This window comes from Ochotona princeps, chromosome 19 (genome assembly GCF_030435755.1).
Source record: "Ochotona princeps isolate mOchPri1 chromosome 19, mOchPri1.hap1, whole genome shotgun sequence".
Taxonomy (NCBI): domain Eukaryota; kingdom Metazoa; phylum Chordata; class Mammalia; order Lagomorpha; family Ochotonidae; genus Ochotona; species Ochotona princeps.
The window spans coordinates 31,029,981-31,040,877 of NC_080850.1; positions in this window are offsets into that span (position 1 = coordinate 31,029,981).

Sequence of the window (10,897 nt, forward strand, 5' to 3'; positions counted from 1 at the left end):
GATGTGGCCTTCTTCAGGTGGCTGCCCTGGAAATCAAGAGGGTCCCCACAAGGGCCAAGAAGGCAGAAGGCTGTGCTGGCTAGCAGAGGGTGGGAGGTGAGGCCTCAGGAGGGCAGAGTTAGATCCACTCTTCCAGACCAGTAGCAGGGTTGGGGAAAGAAAGCTCTGTAGGGGCCACACCCCATTAGTGCTCACCTCCAAGAAAACTTGGACAAGACCCAGGGTGGCAGTAGAGGAGGAGACCAGGTCACACTCAGGCGGTTCCTCCACCTGCACCCAGGAGCCAGGACCCCACAGGTGTCATTCTTTGCACCTTGATGACATTTGACTCTGGACTTTCACTCCTCTCCCTGCCTTTGCAGAGCCAAGACATCTCTGACGTACACAGGGGAACCAAAGGATGCTGAGCTGTGCTTGCGGTAGATCCCCTGTGCTGCGAGCCAGCTGTCAATGCTGGGGCCTAGAAGGCGAGGCATCTCTCATGGCTGTGGAGCTGCTGGGGGCCCCTCACCCCCAAAAGCAGCTGGTCCCTGAAAGTGCTGAGGAGGCAGCAGGAGGTCTCCTGGTCCAGGTCCCAGACTGGTGACCTGGCCTGCAGAGCTTGCAGCTTGAGGGCCACTTGTGTGGCAAGGTATCTCGGGGACTGCTCCCATTAGGACTCTCTTTTCTCCAGGATTTCACTATCTGATTAGGGCTGGCACTGCCAGAGCCAACACCTAATGCTGAATATCATAGCTTTGGAGTAGCTGGGAAATTCATTTAGCTGCTGAGGGTCACCACCTGTCCCAATCCCTACATCTCACTGAACTGGGGGAGGGGTCTGAGCAGCCAGCGAGTAGAGGTGACTCTGCAACCAGACGCAAGTTCCTTTCACTCCTTGGTGGGGTGGCAAGAATTAGAGGACTTACCCACTATGGTCATGCTGATGGCTTCTTTCTCATCTTGTTTAAAAGGTGCATCACCGATTCTGCCAGGTTTGACCACAGGTAAAGTTTTGAGTTCCAAGGAAAAATAATTATCTTTCTTTTCTGTATTATTATTTCTATTTTTAATGGGAATGATATTTTATATATATATATTTTTTTTTTCTTTTTTTTTTTCCCTTCCCGTCTTGTTTTCTTTTAAAATTTAAGCCTGGTGTGGCCGCCTGGGCAGGTGGCTGTCACAGGATATAACAGGTGCGGTCCGAGTGCGTGCGGCCTGCTGGGTCGGTTCTCTGCTCTGGCATAGGCCGGAAGCCCAGCCCGAACCCAAGCGCACAGAGATCGCGTGCGCTCCGGAATCAGAAGGGGAGGAGACTCAGGGAAGCAGAGCTACGTCTTCCAGGGTCCCCTCCTGAAATGCCAGAGTCCTCCATATCTCCATACTGCGTAGAGTGCTGCCTGTTCCATCACCAGCCTTGACATCGGGGCACCGCGAGAGCAGATCCTGGGGCTGCCAAGAGGGGTGGAGCAGCGAGAAGGAAAGAGCCCTCCACGCAGTATCCGGTGCGCGCGGAGCTGGGCACGTGGATGTCACTGCCACCTGCGTGGGGCGCGCAGCGGCTGCACCCTAATGGGCAGCCTAGCCACACGGAAAGACCCGCAGGTGGGAGTTGTGGCCCCGCCGGGCAGTGGCGGCAGCGGGAAGGTGATTCATCTGCCGGGCCTCTTCAGAGCGCATTGCGGGGGCGCGCCTGGTGTCCAAGGAGCCGACGAGCACCGCATTCGCCCCCTGGTGGCGTCCAGGACTCACCCGGAGCCAGAGTCGCAGCCGCAAAATGCGCTGTCCGCAGCAGCACTGGGCGCCGCCTGAGGTCACGAAAGAATCTGGCGGGGGATTGGGAACTTGGTGGAGGAGGGGAAGCATTGAGGGAGGATGCAGGCGGCCTTCGGGAGGAACTGGGGAGACGATGAAACAAAGCAGCCATGAGACTGGCATTTTCCCTGAATCCATGTCCTCGGGAGCTGGAGGAGGCTTCCCCTTTGGCTTGAGGATCGACACTAGGGGTCTCAGTCCAGAGTGGCCTGCCCTCCCCTCGCCCAATATCCCTGGGAAGAGGAGCCTCCCTCTCTGGCCCTCACCCTTTCTGGAAAATGTGTCTGCATCTTCCCTCCTTCTGCAATGCCTGACAATGGCAGCTTCAGTAAGCCTGGCCACACCCCAGGCCGGCCACACCCGCAGAGCTCTAAGGCAGTGCCAGGTTTCATTAGGAGAGGAACAGCATTCACCCCCTCTCCCCCTGGGTATCCACTGGGAGCCTGGCACCGCCCTGGCTTACTGGAGGCAAAAGATTTTGGCCACTTGGGGTATCCAATCACTGCAGGAGATACGAAGATGGGGGTGGCCAGCAGGAGTGGTGGTGGTGGGGATAGGCATGTGGAGCTGGGCTGGAGCTGTTAGAACCTGCTGGGCAGATGGGACTAAGTATTCCTGACCATTGCTGCAACGGAGTGGGAGAGTTGTGAGGGCCAAGGCCAAAGACCCTGCAAGGGTCCTCCTGTTTCTGCATCTGAGGGATGAGGGAGAGGCAAGAGCTGAGGGCTGAGGCCCCCTCCAAGTGGGACTGGCCAGTGCATCCAGGGCTCTGCCCACCCTTTCCCCCCTCCTCCTTACTCTTTCCCAAAAGAAAATGAGCTGGGGCAATGTCCCAGGCCTCCTAGAGGTCCCCCTCCTGCACTCCTACTCCTGACCACCTAGGAGACCTGGGGTAAGCCACTTCACCTTGCCAGGCCAGGTCCCTTGTCTTGCATAATGAGAAAACAGCAGTGTCAACCAGGGCTCTGCAAGTGGCTGTTATTCCATTGTGATTCCATGGCGATGGTGACAGAAACTGCCCATGTGTTCATTGCAACTATGGGCTGTCTTGACATCTTCAGAGTTGCTACTGTGATTGGGCCCTGTTCTTTCTAAGGTGGCTCCTTTCTCTATACATCTACTTGAGAGACAGATCCTATTCATTAGTTACTTCAGAGCTGGCCAAGTGGGGGGAGTCCAAAGCCAGGAGCCAGGAATCTGGGTCTTGCATGTCAGTGGCAGAGACTCAATTCCCAGGGCCATTATTTGCTGCCTCCCAGGCTCACCAATGGCAGGACACTGGAACTGGAAGCAGAGTTGGGGCTTGAATCCAGACACTCCAATAAGGCACACAGGTAACCAGTCATTTTCAGCGTCTGATTCTGTCACATATACCAGCCTCAAGAAGCCGGTTACTAGGTCAGACTGGCCGCCAAAGACTTGAGGGTGAAGCCAGAAGCCTGGCTCTGGTCTGCTTTTTGCTTCCCATTCAGGGGTGGCAGTATCCACTGTTTTATCACTAGTGTGAGAATCCAAAGGGCTGGTACTGAAGACGCAGGGGCTGTCAGAACAGTTGTGGTATCTGCTAGCAGTCAGGATCCCAAAACAGGGCTGAAGTCCCTCAAGAGAGATGAATATGCCTTAAAGTCAGGTGCAAGGGCAACACAAAGCAGTGTGAGCAAAGCCTCAGTGCCCCGAGAGGCCATGAGTCCCTGCATCCAGGCACACTCTTACCTGCATGGTCTTCCCCTGTTCTACATCCACCTGACTCTCTTGGCATCATTTCCTCCAGCCCCTAGGCTCCTCCAGGGCAGGTTAGTCTAAGTCATCAAAATATCACACCTGGCCTTTGGTGCATCCTCATTTGGTATATATCCAGGAGGGAGAAGGTCCCAGGATAAGGACTGTGGAATCCATTACAGTAATTAGAAAGTTGCCCTGACTTGAGAAATCAGAGAAAATATTCCTAGACAGTTGAGTTTCAAGAGCATATGAGCTTCTCCCCAACACCAGGAATTAGGAAGTTTGCCACAGGGGCTGAAAAGTTCTCTTAATACCCCTAGTCATGGTGTCTGACTCCTCCAGAGCTCTATTTGAAGGACAGCATGCTGCACAGAATTTTCCCCAGCCAATCCCCACTTCAGCCCCCAAGTTGCTCAAGGCCCAGTCAGCCACCGGCTCTACATGTCTAAATCTGAAATCAAAGTCCCAGGCAGAGTGAGGGATTGTCACAAGTAATTGCAACATCCCACAGGAATCTGGGAGTTAAAAGGAGCTCAAAGTCTGAGCTTCCTGAGAACCACATCTGATCTGTTCTAGTGTGTTGAATGTAAATATCTGAAGTGTTTGCTTGGCAGTGCTAGGGACTCTGTAGCCCTAACATGGTGACAGGTGCGCTCTCTCCTGAGGAGAGGGCAGAATGAGGAGCTCCCCACCTTGAGGCTTGGTTCTCAGAGTTGGGGGTATGGGTGGACATTTTGATGAGTGAGGTGGCTGCAGGGGAGGAGTTGAGTGGGTGCAGAAGGGGCATGAGCCTCCAGCCCCACCTCTGGGCCCAAGTCCTTCCTTGGGACCCTGCACCAGCATGGAAGACCCAGAAGGGCTCCTGGCTCCTGATTTTGGATTGGCACAGCTCCAGTGTTGTAGTGCTTAGGGAGTGAATCAATGGATGGAAGGTCTTCCTCTTTGTTTCTTTTCCTCTCTATATATCTGATTTTCCAATAAAAGCAAAATAAATCTTAAAAAAAATGAGATATGAGAGCCCCGCATGGTAGCCTGGTGGCAAAATCCTCACCTTGCAATTGCCAGAATCCCATACGGGCGCTGGTTCATGCCCAGATTGCTCTACTTCCTACCCAGCTCCCTGTTTGTGTCCTGGGAAAGCAGTCAAGGGCCCAGAGCTTTGGGACCCTGCATCTACATGGGAGACCCGGAAGAAGCTCCTGGCTCCTGGCTTCGGATCAGCTCAGCTCCGGTCATTGCGGCTACTTGAGGAGTGAACGAGCAGATGTAAGATCTTCCTCTCTGTCTCTCCTCTCTGTAAATCTGACTTTCCAATAAAAATAAATAAATCTTTAAAAGAATGGATGTGCAAGCAAAGGAGAAAAGAGATGGGACAATCCCACCCTCAACTCCAGTTCTTCTGGGACCTGGAAACATAAAGCCTAGAATCCCCCAGGCAAAACCAACTAAAAGCCAAACTCAGTTGTTTAACCTATCTCTGGTGAGATGAGGGAATGAGTGGGCTAGGGTTACATGACACAGCTATACAAGATCTCGGGGCTCAGGGCAATGGCCAAGGATACTAGTGGCAGGCTGCAGGTGTCAGAAGATAGAATATCTCCAATCAGAGGCTTTTAAGAACATGGCTGCACGAGCCAGATTCTAAATGAGAAGACTCAATGCTGTAAAAATGCCAACTCTCTACATTTTAATCTCTATCATTAATAAAATTCCAGGCCAAATCCTGAGAGGACTTGTTCAATGAAACCTGACAAGCTGATTAGAAAGTACATCTGGAAGAGGAAAAAATTATGTAAGAATAACAGAAGAATTTTGGGACAGCAAAAGAGAAGCAAAGGAGAGAAAACATTATCAAACCATACACTCAAGTCTACAGCAATTAAAATGGTGTGGGATTGGTATAAGAATGCAAAGAAGTTCAATGCAACAGAGAAACCAGAAAGAGCCATACATCTATGAGGGAATTTTGACTACGAGAATAACATCTCAAGACACTGGGGAAGTGTGGATTTTGTAGCACGATGAGATAAACCAGTGGTTGGGATGCCCACATTTCATACTGGTCCCACTGTTTAAGTCCTGACGCTGCTGCTGATCCAGGTCCTTGTCTGGTAGGCAGCAGATGGTGGCTCAAGTACTTGGATCCCTGCCACTCACATGGGAGACCAAATTCAATTTCTGGCTCTTAGCTTTAACCTGACCTAACACTAGCTTTTGTGGCATTACAGGAAGTGAACCAGCAGACAGATTTTCTCCTTCTCCATCACTCTGCCTTTTAAATATGTATATAAGGCCCGGCTTGATAGCCTAGCGGTTAAAGTCCTCGCTTTGAATGCACCCAGATCCCATATGCGTGTTGGTTCTAATCCCGCCAGCCCTACTTCCCATCCAGCTCTCTGCCTGTGGCCTGGGAAATCAGTCGAGGACAGCCCAAAGCCTTGGGACCCTGCACCCACATGGGAGACCCAGAAGAAGCTCCTGGCTTCTGGCTTCAGGTTGGCTCAGCTCTGGCCATTGCAGCTGCTTGGGGAGTGAAGCATCGGACAGAATATCTTCCTCTCTGTCTCTCCTCTTCTCTGTATATCTGCCTTTCCAAAAAAAAAAAAATATAAATAAATCTTAAATATATATATATATATATATATATATATAAAGCTTAAAAACGACATCAGGGAAGATAGTCTATAAAATAAGTAATGCTGGGCAACCTGTTGCTCTGCTGATAAAATAAATCCTTGACACCATTTATGAATATATTCCACATAGATTTAAAAAATAACATAGAGGGCCCAGCATGGTAGTCTAGTGACTAAAGTCCTCGCCTTGCACATGCCAGGATCCTGTATGAACTTCAGTTCTAATCCCAGCTACTCCACTTCTCATCCAGCTTCTTGCTTGTGGCCTGGGAAAGCAGTCAAGGATGGCCCAAATCCTTGAGATCCTGCAACTGCATGGGAGACCCGGAAGAAGCTCCTGGCTTCAGATTGGCTCAGCTCTAACTACTGCAGCTGCTTGGGGAGTGAATCAGCAGATGGGAGATCTTAAAAATAAAAATAAAAATAAAAAATAACAGAAACACAACTAGAAGAAAAATACAAGGCAACACAGGAGAATTATCCTACTACCTGGAGATGGGGAAGCTTTCTTAAAACAACAACAAACAAAGTCAAGAAGGAGAGGACTAATACATTTAACTATGTCAAAATACAAGCCTCTGCATTATTCAACACACGATTAGTAAGGTTAAAGGCACTTGCTGGCTTGGCCTAACTGCCAGGCAACAGACTGCGGGCTGAGATGGCCTTGGAGGCCTGTCTGCTACCTCACAACTCCCTCTAAGAAGTCAGGGATCAGGACAAGGCTCATAAATACCAGAGGGTGGTTATTCCCCATTACACATCATCTCCAGAGCCCTATAATCAAGAGATAACTCAAATCATAGTTATCAAGAGCCAGAAAGGGTTAAGGGGATCAGGGTACAGAAGAGGAGATGGTAAGGTGAGCAGGAAGGAGTAGAGATGCAGACAGTTTTGTGGGCCCCAGATGAAGAACAGGTGTAAGACTCCACAGCCTCCAGTCTCTGGGTCCCTCTTTCAGGAGGATGTGGCATGGGCAGCTCCTGACCTCACTTGCCTCACAGAGAGGATTTGTGGGGAGCATTCTGAGATAATGTCTTATGAGACCCTTCAGCTTTCTGAGAACTGGGTAGTCCTGCGATTACAGCCCCTACCCATTGGTAGCAATGGTGATCACTGAGTCACAGGCCTAAGCCTGGCAGACTGGACTTTGTTTGGGCTGGGGATACTGACACAAGCCCCTGAAGCTCTTATGGATGCCTCATCAGCCAATCTACCCTGAAGGATCAGGTTCTGCCCTTAGGGGATGTGGGGAATTACTGCTCAGTTTTCTCAGTCCACAGTTCCCACTTGTGAATTGTCTTTGAGTTCTGGGTGTTTGCCTGATTCAGGTGGGATGACAACCACATTCAGGTCTTGGGAAACCTCTGTGGCACTCTGGTACCATCTGGCAAACTGGGTTGAGCATGTAGTCCTGATGTTTGGGACAAGGGAAACAATTCTTAGCAAGAGAGGTGATGCCGTTTTCTACCATGAACAAGGGGCTATAGCGCAGAAGGATGGCCACCAAGAGATGCATGATGGGCCACTGTTGGGGTGAAGCCTTGATGATGGAATTGTGTTCCAGAAAGCATCAAACAATCTCAAAGGCCCCAATCTGGCTTTCAGAGATGTTTTCAGATTCAGAGAGGAGGAAAGTATGAACGAGCATACCTGGGAAATCAGAGCAAGGTACCTGACCTCTAAGGAAAGTATGACACAGTGGTAAGGAGAAGGAGCCAATGGCCCAGGAATATTAAATAGATTGTGTATCCTCCCACACAAAATAGACTTGAGTTTAGATTCAATGTATCTTAAAGGAAAGCAAGCAACTCTTTTATGTCAATGCAGAAATAATGGCTTAGTGCCCACTAAGATAACACTGAGACTTCTACAGACACACACACACACACACCCCAATCTTTATTTCTACCAACATATACCTAGGGATGTAATCCAATCCTTCATCTCACTTCTGAAATAACTCTGGACAAGTCACTTGGCACACAACATGGCAGTTAAGTGCTTCTTAGGGCCTGGAGTAATGGCTCAACTGGCTAATTGCCCCCCTCAAGCACCAGGATCCCATACGATCATGTCCCAGCTGCTATGTTTCCCATTGAGATCCCTGCTTGTGGCCTGGCAGGGAAGAAGAAGATAGCCCATTAGCCTTGGGACCCTGCACCCATGTGGGAGACCTGGAAGAGGCTCCTGGCTTCAGACTGGCTCAGCTCTGGCCACTGCAGCCACTTGTGGAGTGAACCAGCAGATGGAAGATCTTTCTATCTCTCCTTCTTTCTGTATATCTTCCTTTTGAATAAAATAAGCAAATCTTTAAAAACAACACACATTTCTCTTAACACCGCAACTAAATTTTTGGGGATATAAGTGGGTGCCAAACCCTCAGTTTCCAAAATGGACTGGGGAGGTTCCAATCAGCCAACACGGATCCCAGAAAGAGGGGAGCTCTGAGCCCCACGGTGCCTAAGCAACTCTGCTTCCTTCCAGCCCTTTTGACTAACAGTCCTGAAAGTCAGCCAGGTTGGAGCAGACAGCCTCCAGCAGAACAGCTCTATTGCTGCTACTCTCTGATCTGGACTAAAGTCTTTCTGAGTCTGGATCTGTTGGGCTGTGGCTTCCCCTGAGCATTTTGCTGAAAATGATGGCTCTTCTTCTCAGAAGAATGTACACTGTAGGTGCAGATGTAATTTTGCACAAAATTTCAGGAGCTTTACACATACTGCACCCCCCAAGCCCCAGCTCAAGAATCCCTGCCAAAGGCAAATCACTCATTTTCTTACTCAAGAGCTGTTTTCTGGGGTTGATTAACTGCTACCTTAGATGTCCAACAGGTGAATTAATATTCAGGATTGACCTCTAGTCCTCCCACGCCCTTGGCAGATGGCTGACTCTGCTGTTGCTTGCAGCCAGAAGGAAGTAGAGTCCCTAGACTGAGACCATATTTTGTTTTTCAAAAAGGAATCTCCCCACCTCTTCCAGAAAACCTCAGATATCCCAGGCCCAGAACACAGATGCACAATGACAAGCCAGAATTGAATAGAATTTACCCTACAACTATATCCACGAAGAGAGATCTGTGGATTGGGTCCTGTCTTGTTGGTAGGATATATTCAATGGAAGGAGTGAGAATGGGTCTCCTGCATCCTTCAGTGGATCACGCTAGATACCTGTACTTCATTTTCCCTCTACTGGAGAGATGCAGAGGATGCTGGGGATTATGCCCTTGTTACCTGCTCACTTGCATGTCTCCTTTTTTCCCCCTGAAAATAATGAGGACAATGATGATGTTCTGACTGACCATTCCTCTGTGCTAATTGCTGTGCTATAAGCTCTTCACCTAAGTCACTACATATTCTGAACAATCAAATGAGGTAGATGGTCTTGTTATCATCCCATTTCCAGATCAGGAAGTCAAGACTTGGAGAGGTTAAGCAGAGTAGCATAAAGATACAGAGCTACTGAGCGGTGAAGCCTGGATTTGCACCTAGGCCTCATAACTTTGAACCTCCACTCTCATTGTTCCTTCCCAAAAGACCAGAACCCAGACAAAAGCCCTGGAAAATCCCCAGAACGATCATTTGATCTCCCAAGTTCTTGGTCTCCCCTCATTCTCTGCCCATCATGTGGCAGTGTGGTTCTCAAAAGAGACTCACTTTATGGACTGTCTGAAAATTCTTAGACTCTACCTCTCATCTCCGGATGACTTTGTCTTTTGAGTCTCCATAGTCCTAAATTTATCCATGAGCCTATGATCACTTTAAACTCATCCTAGCCCAGGAGTAGTTATTTCCATTAAGAGAACCACTTTTCTACTTCATTCCTGCAGTTATTGGCATCATTCCAGCTGAGAGACTAGGGTTGGGATAGGTCCTGAGGAATAGAGTAGAAGAGTCACCGATGTTGATGGTGCTCAATGGAGGTCAGACTTCTCTAAGCACCTGCTACCACAGCAGTTGGAAATAGGGTCTATCACCTCTGGTACAGTTGGTGGGTTCCAGGGAGAGTGAATGTTCAGCTCAATAAAACAAAGTTGTAAGAAAACCCTGTTCATCACATATCCAAGGGGCCCCTGTGGGCATGCTCAATGGCAAGAGGCCCAACCAGTGAGGATTTGGGGGCCACTGCAGATAAAGTGGACAGTAAGTTCTCTGTTTAAGCCCAGGGTGACTTGTCCTTGCCACAGAGCTTCATGAAATAACCATGAAGAGGAGAAGTGGGAGGTGCAGGGAGCTAAAGATGTTGGTAGCAGGTAGACAAAACCATCTTGTATTCAGGGTTTTTGTGCTACATGGAGGTCAGATGGGAAACAAAACAACAGTGTCTGCATTTGGAAAGGATGAGGAAGGCAGCCCCAGGGGTATAGCTGACCCCCAGGACAGGCTGGACTCACAGCGGTCCAGTCACCGAGTTACCAGATGTTTACTGAGGGTCTGCAGCGTGCTAGACTTGTCTGAGGATTTGAGATTCTGTCCTCAGCATTTGGCCATCCACACACAAAACCATGGGCAGGACAGGTGGGACAGGCACTAGGAAGAAAACTAGGAGCAGTGAGGAAGAGGGGCTATAAAGGGGCATTTCTGTTCAGGTCATCAAGGGAAACTTTGAAGCGAGAGTATGAGACCCAAGAGCTTAGAGTGTCCAAGGGTCACAGGAGGAGGTGGCGGGGAGTGCATTCCAGGAAGACAGTGGCAAGGAACTCCACACATTTGAGAAATAAGAAGGCAACTAGAGGGAGGAGAGAA